Below are 12,665 nucleotides of genomic sequence, written 5' to 3'. Positions count from 1 at the left end.
GCGGGATCCCCCTCTGGACACTTGCATCTTGTCCCAGCCTGACGTGAAGAGGGGTGCACATGCAGTGGCTGTGGGAGGGACAATATGTGGAAACTATAGCAGCTTGCACAGAGGCAGGGAGGTCAGAGGCCGCATGGTGGACCTCCATCACTGGCCTGCCCTCACCAAGGGCAGGTCCCCAAGGGGTGACCTGGAGGTCTGGGCAGGAGCAGGAGATGAATTACCAGGGCCATATGGGAAGGAGAGGAAGACAGTGCTCTCCAGACAGACTGTGATTGACAGGCAGGGGAGGGATCACCAGGTGGGAAGAGAGACTTGATGGAGAGCGCAGTGCTGGTGTCTGGAAACCTGGGCCTTGCCAGGTGTGATACTTGCATTTACGTGTCAACTGGCTAGGCTGTGGCGCCTGGCTGATTTGGTCAACACTGGTACAGGGGTCACTGGGAAAGTGTTTTGTAGATAATCCGTCGATTGGAGTAAAGGAGATTGTACTTGATAATGTGGGTGAGCTTCATCCAATCCCTCAAAATCCTTAAGACAAAAATCTCAGCTTCCCAGAGCAGAAGGAATCGTGCCTCCAGACTGTCATGCAGAAATCCTGCCTGGGATTCCAGACAGCCGGCCTGCCCTGTGGATATCAGACTTGTCAGATCCCACAATTTAATGAGCTAAGTTCTTAATGTCTCTCTCTACATAGATATATAGATACAGAGATAGATGGAGAGAGAGAGAGAGAGAGAGAGAGAGAGAGAGAGAGACAGAGAGACAGAACTATCTATGTCTCTGCCTACACACAGATGAGGTGGGGTCAGCTCAACCCTGCCCTTGCCTCCCTGGTGAGGGGAGCTCTTCCTCCTGCCCCCAGGCCCTGTGCCTCCCAGAAGGCATAGCCCAGCATCTCAGTCCTTGAGCTGCAGGATCCCATAACCTTAAAGACCCTTCCAGTGCCCAAAGATGACCTGGAAAAAGTCCCTCTCTAATTGGCTTTTCATGAACTCCCTGAATGGCCACCTGATTCATAAAGCTCAAGTCAACGGGTAAATCTGTGCAGCTTTCCCAGTGGCTCTGATCATTATCATAAGCTTTGCTGCTAAACTTTGGGTGCCAACACATGGCAATGATTTATGACCCCCTCCTTCTAGATCCTCTTAAACTTGGCATAGCCCCGCTTCGTCTCCCATTCCAACTTAAATGAGACCACCATACCAAATGAGACATCACCTCCTGGTTCTCTGGGAGCCCTGACTGACCCATCGGGAATGGCGGAGAGACCCAGGTGGTCACCGCTCCCATCAGACATAACACGCTGGCCGACAGCCTGCCAGGCTGGAGTAGCCTTGCCACTTTTTCAACACAGAGTCTACTCCAGAGGTGTTTTCTCTCATACAGACTCTCAGCAGAGGAGGCCTCAGCTCAACTTCCTCCGGCTCAGCTACCCTCTGAAGTGATGCTTCACCCACATCCACAGACCCCAATTCCCCTCCTGAGCTCTGTCAGCCAGATCCCCAAGAGGCAGGGCCTCCCACAAGAAAAGAGAGATGTCTCCACACATGCAATGATCCCTGTGGACTATGGAATGCCTTTGAAAGCCAACCGTTCTCATGTGACCCTTGACTAGTCTCCACGAGGATAATATTAATGATTCTAAATTCTACCAGAAGCAGCGTTCATATAGATGCTGGCACAGTGACAAAACCTAAAGACACTTCTTTGAAGAGCCCCGCTTGCCTAACCAAATCTGTCATGTGGCCTTTCAGTCAAAAAGAAGAGAGTCCCATAGGCTCATGAAAGTCAGACCTTTGAGCTTACCAGCTAAGTTCACATCTTTGGAGGGATTCTTAGCTCGTTGACCTGACAGGCGTGGGGAGGAATTTGATTCCAACCACCCCACAGTGGAGATGCACATGGTGACTGTGGTGTGTAATTACCCCGGGACTCCCAAGGGAGGCACACAGCATCTCAGAGGACTGCAGAAGAATGCCATTCCAACTCCAGCAAAGTGAGGCTAGAGTATTTGTCCATCAATCTTATGCAATCTTGGGATAATTTCCCAGGCACTGTGCAATCAGTGAGTGACAGTGTGAGTGAATGACTGAGTAGTTTGTGTAGCACAGAGGCTATAAGGTTCTTGTGACCCACAGCATTGAAATGTCTGCTGAACACGTAATTGACTTATTGACTCATTCCAATAGCAGGAGAGGAGGCGATTGGCCAGGTGCACCTTCACTAGTTAGGGGTATATTCCTGAATTCAATAGAGAAGATTGTCAGAAACAAGTCAAATGTAAACCTGGGGTACGGAAAAAAAATTCGCAGCTCTAGCAGGCATTTAAATGATAGAAATTACTGTGGAAGTGATAGTGTTTTGAAGATTTGTTTCTATCATAATATTTGCCCCAAGTGCAGGAAATATTTATACTAGCTAGCTAAAGACATAATCAATGTTTCTCACTTTTCAACTACACAGTTGTCTGTTTTGTCACCCATTTAGGATACAGGTTTCCTGAAGGTGTAGGATGATGTGAGGGGACCATGACTATTAGTCAATGGCTATTGACTATAGACAGTTAGTCCAGGGGGGTGGGAAAGCTAGATCTGGGTGGTCAGAAGAAAGGGCACCGGACTACTGCAACTCACAAAATTTCAGAATAAAACTCAATATCCATATTATAAATCAACACCCCCAAGAAATGGCAGATGCTTCATGTCAGGCAGAGAAAGTGGACTGGTCAGGCTGAATCTCATCTCAAGAGGGGATAAGATTTTGTAGCTGCGACATTTGGAGGTGAGGCACAAACTGCTAATGGCATGATTCCGTTCCCTTCCACACCCCACATTCATACACAGATGCTCATGCCCATGTGTTCCCAGCAGCCCCCCCACACCCCATCCATCTTCCTATTCTTAAGTACATCCATATCCATTTCCATCCTCACCCCATGCCCCACCCCTTCCCCATCTGCATCTTCATCCATAGCCCCATCCCCACCATATTCCTATCTACATCCCCATTCACATCCATGTCTCTATCCACAGGCTCATGCCTATCTGCCTCCATCTCAACATCCACATTTTCTTTACTTTTTTTTTTGAGATGGAGTTTCACTCTTGTTGCCCAGGCTGGAGTGCAATGGCATGACCGCGGCTCATCGCAATGTCCACTCCTGGGTTCAAGAGATTCTCCTGCCTCAGCCTCCTGAGTAGCTGGGATTACAGGCATGCGCCACCATGCCTGGCTAATTTTTGTATTTTTAGTAGGGCCAGGGTTTCTCCATGTTGGTCAGGCTGGTCGTGAACTCCCGATCTCAGGTGATCCGCCTGCCTCGGCCTCCCAAAGTCCTGGGATTACAGGTGTGAGCCACCGTGCCTGGCAACATTCACATTTTCATCCACTTCCTGATCCATCTACAATCAAGTCCACAGCCACAGCCATTCCATATTCATATTCACATCCTTGCCTGTCTTCACAAATGCAGCCACTGCTGTGGGTCCATTCAATGGCGCACACCTAGTGAAGTTGACAGCCAGATGGATAACTGAGGCTGCAACGTCTTGTCCACATGAATTTTTCTGTTTATCCCCCGAGAGAACCTGGTGCTTCCTGTCTCATAATTTGACTAGGTCTGCAAGATTAAGACAGCGTTCATTTTGTCATTTGCCACCGCAAATCACGGAATGCCCTTACATCACATGACCATTTGGATTCATGCTAGGGTCAGTCCTGGTGAAGTTTAAATGACTGAAAGCAAATGTGAATTTTCAAAAACTCCAGTACATCTGTGCTTCCCTCCAGCCCAGGCTTTAGTTGTTTCTATTCACTCCTTCACGTTCATCATTACTTGGTTCTAACAAACCCTGGAACTTGGGTGGATGTATTACTTCTTGACAGTCACCACAGTATTTTTGAGACATGCATCTGAAAGAATATTGACCACCACAAGTATCATATTAACAAATGACCGAAAGTATTACCTCATTGATCTCCAAAAGCTAATATTTCTGTCCGAACGCTGTTTGTTATTAGAATATTACTGAAATTTTGAGGGACCTGACCCATTCGTGTATTACTGGGTAGGTATAGAATCTGCTGAACTAGCAGAATTCAGTGTTTTCATCATCCAAGATAACATTAATAAGGGAGCCGGCCATTTTCCAAATCCTAATTATAGCCTGGGTAGACCTTTTTATTTTTGATAAATTTATGATTATTAGCCAATTTAGATGTTTTGGGGAAGAATCAATTATTAATTTTAAAACAGCTTAATTTCTTTACTTCTAGATACAGAAACACAGTGAGCAAACAAATCGATAAATGGTTTGACTATCAACTCTAGTTTGTCCAAGCTGTGGACCTCCGTAGGAGAATCTCACCAGACGCTCATTCTGCTGGTGTTTATTGAGCATCCAGAGCGTGAGGCTCTATGATGGCTTATTAGTTTCCACAGATCTCTTCCGATGCCTGAGAGTGACGCCTTCTGAAAACCTTGTTTGCTATAGAATTTTCCATGAGAGAGGTATAAAAGCCAGAAAGAGCATCTCTCTCAGAAGAATTTTTCCATACGCCTGGGGTTAAAATTTGTAGCGGGAAAAGACTTTAAAATTGGTTCTGCCCCTGTGAGTGTGGTCATTGGATCCAGCGGGTTTTTCTTCTGAGAGTATAGGTCACTTAGGGACATTGCAATAGAGATGTCCTCTTTCTCAAGTCATCTTCAGATGCCCCTGGCCTTAGAGGAGGCTGATGGGAGAATGGCTTGGCCTCTATGGTGGGATGCTGGCTGCCACATGAAGCCACGAGGGAATCTAAGAATTCCTTCTATGCAAGGGACAAAAGTTTACTTGTTTACCAGAGATGAAATTTATGTGCATTGAGGTAAATCTTAACCAAGGAATTTCCCTTCTTTATATTTGTGGACAGTTGTAGGAAGTGCCAAAGAGTACTGCCAAGTTCCAGAAGCATCTTGCCCCTGAAAATGCCGTGGCTTATCCAAGGGGAAAATTGCACATAGGGAGTAATTTAGTAAGAGACTCTCAATTAAAACTCCCCTGGCTCTATCTTATTTTTCTCCTTCACAGAATACAGTTTTCCCTGGATGTTTCCACAAATATGTAAAAAATGTTGGCAAAAAAAGAAGCATTCAAATATTTATCTTGCATTTAACAACATCAAGAGTTACTTGAGTGTTTTCATTATTTTAATTTTAAGGGCTGTGGTCTGTTATTTCATGCGAATGAGAGAGAAACATCTCTCTGTGGTTTCACTGATAAGATGTTTCAAGAGTTAAGAAGTTAAAAGAAAAACAAACATCAAACTTGGATATGAACATTCACTGTTCCTGATCCTCTTCCTGTTTCTCTACTTAAGATTCACATTAAGAATTTTTGGGCCTGGCGCGGTGGCTCACGCCTGTAATCCCAGTACTTTGGGAGGCCGAGGTGGGTGGATCACCTGAGATTAGGAGTTCAAGACCAGCCTGGCCAACATGGCGTAACCCCGTCTCTACTAAAAATACAAAAATTAGCCGGACATGGTGGCGGGTGCCTGTAATCCAAACTACTTGGCAGGAGAATCTCTTGAACCCAGGAGGCAGAGGTTGCAGTCAGCAGAGATCATGCCACTGCATTCCAGCCTGGGCGACAGAGTAAGAATCTGTCTCAAAAAAAAAAAAAAAAAAAAGAATTTTTGAAGTTGTGAAGTCCCTGGCACGTGGGGAGCCAAGTGGCTCTGCCTGGGCTTGGGAAAATAAAACTACAGATGGCAGCGGGCCTCTTCTCTGATTTCTTGTGTGACGCAAAGGTGTTCTATGTTGACAGAAGACCAGTGTTTTCATCCTGAGACGCCCTCTAATCATTGGAGATGTATTTTCCTATTTTTATTTCTCATAACTGTGCTTCTCTCGCACTCCATAATGTGTTTAATGCGTCGATGCTGATTGAATGCGAGACTCTGTGGTGAAGTTGGGAATGCAAGAGGGAGTTGGTGATAGAGTCTGTTTCCAAAAACTGTTTAGTGCATAGGATTTCCAACACACTCATTTCTTGAAGCTGAAATAAATGCAGAAAAAATACAAAGCCAGTGCTGAGTCAGCAACTTAGGACTTGAGTCATGTGAAAACTTGAGTCAGTTTGCATCACCTGCTGCATGTGGAGTGGAAGCTGACAGTGGCTGGCAGCCAGGTGCCTGCAGGGGAGGGGCCTCCTGTGGAGTATGGGAGAAGGTACCCAGGTCTATGCCCTGGAGGACATGGATGTCAGGAGGCTTCCAGAAAATTCCCTCTCTGATCCCAAGCTCTTCCCTCTAGCTAGCCATCAGAAGTCAGAGTGACCTGGAAGGGCCAGGGGCAGAGCTGTCGTGAGCAGGGCCTGGGAGTGGTTATGTTATTGCTCTCCAACACCATCAGAATCCACCAGGCATTTTCCTCCTTCCTCCTGCCAGCATTTGCTGGGTTCCTGAAAGTCCTAGCGAGCAGGATCCCAAATGGCAGAGGGATGCACCCTGATGTCCATAGGTCACTGTGGAAGAACAGAGCAGGGAAGAGAAAATTCCTCCGGAGGTTTCCCATGGTTTCATGGAAAAGGCCCTAAGCTGGACTTGGGAAGTAGAGGATTTAGCTGTAGCCCAGATGGGGCTGGTGGGGGTGGGCAAGGGGATGCCCTCACCAGTGTGCTTCCCCGAGCCGTCCAGGAGCAGGGGCCTGTGGTGGAGACACATCCTGAGCTGCCTGCCTCCTGGGCTCCGTACTCTATGAGTGAGTCTTCTTTGATATAATCGGATGCTGTTTGTATACAGCATGGTTTTTTTTTTTTTTTTTTTGGTGGAAAGGTTATTCCATCTTATTCACACATTGGGGAGGCAATTTTACATCTAGGTCAAACATCATACAATTTGTGACCCTTTATTTCCCACTCCCTATCCTCAAAGGAGTTGCTGAGCTTCTCGTGCTGAGGAGCTGGCTGTCCTGGGAAAGAGGAAGGTGTTCAAAGCAGTCCACCCTCAACTCTCGTGGAGATGCTGCCAGGGCTTTGCCTCAGAGTGAGCAAGGTCTTCCCGCAGCCTGCAAGATGCCCACAGTTCTGTGTCTGTGTTGGGTGAGTCAGGGTTCTCCACCAAAGCACAATGGGATGGTACATATTTAGAAAGAGATCTATTTTAAGTAACTTAAAATAGTGTTTATGGAGGGTAGAAAATCCCAAATCTGCAGGGTGGGCTGGCACAGGCTGGCATCCCAGGAAGGAGCCAGTGCTGCCATTCAGGTCTGAGGGCAAGTTCAAGTCTGTTGCAGAATCCCCCTTGCTTAGGGAGGTCAGTCTTTGGTTGTATTCAGGCCTTCCACTGATTGGCTGACGCCCCTCACATCATAGAGGATAACTGCTTTACTCAAGTCCACTCATTTCCATGTTAACTTTGGCCAATAGCACCCACACAGAAACATCCAGAATAATGTTTGTCACCTATCAGGGCACTGAGGCCCAGCCAAGTCACCACATGCAATTAATCATCCCCTATGCTTCTAAGTCCCCACACTCCTGACTCAGGCATTCTGGCCTCTTTGCTGCTCCTTGAACATCCCAGGCAGGCTCGGCCTCAGGACCTTGGCAGTGGCCGTGAGCTCTGCTAGAACACACTTCCTGCAGATAATCTCATGGCTCAGCCAACATGTCTATCAAATCCTTGACCAGAAGTCCCATTCTCATTGTGGCTACCCTGAGGATCTGTTGATGGGCAGCCTGCCCTGACACCCTGAATGCCAATTTGCCTTACTCCATTTCATTTTTCTACATTTTCCCATAGCAGTTACCAGCTACTTCACTATGTGAGGTATGATTTGACATTTCTTGTTAATTTTATGTCTCTCCACGGAAGGAAGCATCTTTGTTTGTTCCCTAATGGACGAGCACCTAGAATCATCGTGAAACAGAATGGGAGCTCAATAGATAGTTTCAAAGTGGCAAAAGGGTCACTTTACTCAAGGACTGATCTGCCTCATGGTCCTTCCAGCTCATCCCAACTTCAGACAGCAGGCTGGAGGGAGAAGCTTGGGTCAGAGAGGGACAGAGAAATGAACTCCTGGGCAAGGATAAGCCCAATAGCGTGTGGATTCTTGTTTTCCACTGGGGTGATTCCCCTGTGTCTCCAAGCCAGCCTAAGCTCTGGGAGCCATCATCATCATACACACATCTTTCCTATAATTTCCAAAAAGCCTGAAATTAGAATTTGGAGTTTGTATAGCCTTTGGGTCCAATATTTCACCTTTTAAGTACAGGTGAAGAAATGGTACATTCAAAATACTAATCCTGAGGGCCAGAATCTCCCAGCTTTGCAGCAGAATTGAGAATCAAACTCACATCTCTTGATTCTCATTTCACAATGCTAAGCCTCACACCATATTCTTTTTTATTAGTTTTGGTTTCTTTTTAATCAAAAGCATCTAGAAAATGAAACTTATCCTGAAGTCCACTTGTTTCTTGCAAAAAGTTCAATATGCAAACCCAATGTCTTAATTCAACTGTGAAAGACCAGGCCTAGGCCATCCTTCACTGCACAGAAAGGTAGCATCCTTAACCCGGGAAACTGGCAAAATGCCTTGTGAGTGGTAAATGCTACCTTCCATTGTGGCCAGGCCCAGGTTTTGAGTGGCTGTGGACATCATCCTAACATAGGAGGAGGAAGACGCATGAAACACATTGTGCAATTAGAAGAATCTCCCATGCACAGAACCTCCCACCCTTCCCCACTAGGCACACATGCACGTGGGCACGCACGCACACACACACACGCATGCACACACACTTCTGAAAGGCAGGCTCTGGGTTGAGTGCTTTGGTGCTCTGCTAAAGTGGGTGAGGAGAGGGGTTTTAGCGCAAATCCCTCACTGCCTTGCCGTTCGGCCAACGGCTGCCACAGACCTGGTTTTCCTTGCGAAGGTTTGAGCTCATTCTGCCTGGGTGACCCTAAAATGATCTTATGGTATCAAAAGCAGGCTGATGTGTATGTCTGAGCAGATAGCTATTTCATTTTGGACCTGGTTTGTAGTTAAATGTGAAAGTGAGGTTATCGTCTGCTCTTTCCCATGTTCTTACAGACAGGAGCGGAATGAGGAAAGGAACAAGTTCAGGAAGTGGGCCCTTTACTGCACAGATCTGGTTCTAGATTCAAGCAGGCCGCAGCTTGCTGGGGGGCCCCATCAAAGAGTTCTCAAGTTCCTCTCTGAACACAGTGTGAACTACCCCAGTGTGCTTTCATGGCTCCAATAACCCTCCCTGCCTGACAGGGATAATAGAGCACATTGATTGTCTGATGAGCCACAGAATTTTGTGGGTATTTCTCAGTCTTTCTTTCACTCATTTCGATCACAAATATTAATTGGTCATCTACAAAAATGCCAGCATTGCACGAGGTGATGGGGATTGTCCTGCCTCCCAGGAGATTAGAGGCTACGAGGGGAGATAGCTGTGAACAAACACAAGCGTTTCCCAGAGAGCTGGGCAGGCTCCCGGGTGAGCAGACTTCAGGGGCGAACAGCGTGGGGTGCAGGAGCACTGAATCAAAGAAGAAGAAAGTTACAATATCTCCATGTGGATTCTCTTTGAATTCTTCTGATAATGACAGAGAGAAAGGCTCTCGCTTGCCAGTCTCTTTTCCTAATATGAAAATAGGCCTCCCCAGCATCTAGTTCTAATGTTAATAACATTGCTTCATTTCATTTGCAGTTACAGTTTTATTTTAAAAAGCAGTTTGGACCCCCGCCCCCATTTTATCATAATGGTACAAATGATTTTTATTTTCAAAATATACTTGATTAAAAAAAGAATCAATTTATTTTAAAAAATAATAAAATAAAGTGCAGTTGTGCAAAGATGTGGAAAATCCTGGGGAAGGGTGGTGATGTCAGAAGTTTGGAAAACACATCAATGAGTTGAGTCAAGTTTTAGGGTATGATGCACTGGTGGTTAAGGATATCTGTCCAGAGGAGATGCCCTCTGAGAGGGATCTTGCAGGAGAGAGAGTGGCAGGATGAGGGAGCCAGGAGGCAGTTCAGACGGGGGACTGTGCATACCAACACCAGGAGGTAAGAGCTTGCTACCGCAACCAGAAGATTCCAAGCAGCTCGGTGTGATCGAGGCTTGGCGTGAGTGGAGGGAAGTACAGGTGTAGGTGTGTGGGGAACCATGTTTAGGAGCCTGGTCATGGTGTAGGAAATGGAGTTTCTATTGAAGGGGTTTAAGCATCGGGCTATGTGATGACTGGACGTATATTTTAGGAAGGTTTCTCTGGATGCAATGTGGAGGAAGGCTGGGGAGTGCTGCATTATGCTGGAGGGAGGAATTCTGGTTCAGCGGCTGTTAAGATAGCCCAACTGTATGAGTGTCCTGTGGCTACCACAACAAATGACCACAATGTGGATGGCTTAAGACATTGGAGATTCATGCTCTCATAGGTCTGGAGGCCAGAAGTTTGAGAGTCTCAGCAGAATCCCGGTCCTTCCAAGGACTCTAGGGGAAGATCCTTCCTTGCCTCTTCCTGGTGTTCCTTGGCTTGTGGCTGTGTCGCTCCAATCTATGCCTCTGTCGCCATGGCCTTCTCCCTGTGTCTCTGCATCCTCTCCTCTTCTGATAAATACACACACTACTCATCGGATTTAGGGGTTACTCTAAATCTTGGATGATTGCACCTTGAGATCCTTAATTAATTATGTCTGCAATAATCCTGTTTCCAAATAAGGTGATATTCTGAGCCTCTAGGTAGACATGAATTTTGAGAGGACACTCTTCATTCCACTCTACCCCATGGGGGGTGATGGTAGTCGGGCTTAAGTGATGGCCTGGAATGGTGTGATGTGAAAATCTACAGAGAAGTAGAATCCCAAGAACAAGAAAGCCAGGAGTGAACTCCACGCCCGCCTCTGCCTCACCCTGCTCACTCAGGGCTGGCGACTCCAGCCAGGTTAGCAAAGTGCAGCCCAAAGGCCAAATCCAGCCCACCACCTGCTTTTGTAAATGAAGTTTTTTTTTTGGAATAGAGTTACATTTATTTGTTAGATACATTTTCTATGGTGGCTTTTGTGCTACAACCACAGAGTTGAGTAGTTGCAGCAGAGACCTGCAAAGCCTAAAATATTTACTGCCTGGCCCTTTACAGAAAAAGTTTGCTGACCCCTGGACTTGAGGAATCCCTGCCTTGAGGCAGCAGGGCTGCTCCCAGGGTAGATGGAAGATGAACCACCCCATGCCCACGAGTCGGCCTCTTCAGACCTGCGTCTCTCAGGTAGAGAATCTTAGAAACAGCCAGGGGTATCTCTGTACGCTAGCCCTCCTCTGGGCCTAGGGTAGTCAAGTCCCTTCTTCCTGGGCAGCTTGCTCCAGAATTACCCACAAACTGGCCAACAGGAGGGATGACTATGCCATCAACAGAAGATGCCTGCATCCTGCCCTCCATTGCCAGAGGGCAGCTCCTTGAGTGCATCCCTTAATTTCCAGGCCATTAAATCAAAGCCTGTCTATTCGAGTGCAGGTATCACAGAGGAGAGGTGGTTCACTCCAGCCCTTCTTTGCAAATTTCTGCCTCATAGCCAAAGCTCTCCTGTGGTGAGGCAAACTGTTGTGATACCCTTGAGGGACACAGGGCACAGTGCCTGGCAAGGAGTGGGTGCCAGTGAATACACACTGCCAGATCATGGTGACTATGGCCATAACAGCCAGTGCCCTCCTCATGCTAGGGCCCATTCCTGGGGAGGTTGGAACCCAGACTTTCTCCCCAAGTGTCTTTTCACCAAAGGTGACCACTGTCTTCATGCACTCAAAGATTGGCCAAAGCTTTATGCTTTCAGATTTTGACTTGTGGCAAGAGCAGTTCTAACATGGCCCCCAAGATTCCCACCTTTGGGCACACATGGCCCGTATGTTCTCCCCTTGAGGGTGGGAGGTCCTGTTCTCCAAGGGAGGGATCACAGGCCATCGATCATATTTGGAGTGGGAAGAAGAGTTAAGTTGTGGCACATGAAGAGTTGGAAGTGCCTTTGGGACACTGGGGTGAAGATGGCAGGTGCTGAGTCCATCACGCTGACTGCAGTGAGTGCTGCAGAGGCAGCCACCCTCCCTGATGCCTATAGGCCTGGACTTAACCATTCTGATCCTCTGCTTCCCCTGCCTGTGTTGGGCTAACTCAAAGGAAGCATCTAGAAGCTGCCTGGCACTTGCTCAGTGCTGGAGCATGGTAGCTGTTGTGAGATGCCCGTCTGGGCCTCAAGAGAGAGTTTCAGGCGAAAACTTCGATTTGTGAGTCATCAACAAAGACAGTAAGTGAAGTCTTTGGGACAAATAGGGTCATGGGGGTGAAAGTGTCCTCATTCTTAGAATTCCTTCCTCACATGTCTCAGTAATGCTGAAAAAATCAAAGAGGTCGTTTGCTTTACAGTCCGAAGTATAAAAATTAAATGCAATCATTTCTGTCTTGTTGGTCCTTCTCCCAGGATTTTAAATCTGGACTTGCTTCAGATTTCTACACTCATTGAGGAGCATCACGGGCAGCACTTGGGCTTTGAGTTTATGTACTACTATTCCCCAGCTTCTGTTCTTTGCATCCTGACTCAGAAGCCTCAGAGAAGCCCATTGGGGTTTTTGTGGTGTTCCTGGGCCACTTCCAGTGGGGGAGTTAAGGGTGCCTCTCAC

The sequence above is a fragment of the Gorilla gorilla genome, chromosome 8 (genome assembly GCF_029281585.2).
Source record: "Gorilla gorilla gorilla isolate KB3781 chromosome 8, NHGRI_mGorGor1-v2.1_pri, whole genome shotgun sequence".
In the NCBI taxonomy this organism is placed as follows: Eukaryota; Metazoa; Chordata; class Mammalia; order Primates; family Hominidae; genus Gorilla; species Gorilla gorilla.
The sequence above is the reverse complement of the archived record's forward strand: the minus strand, read 5'-3'. Positions refer to the sequence as shown.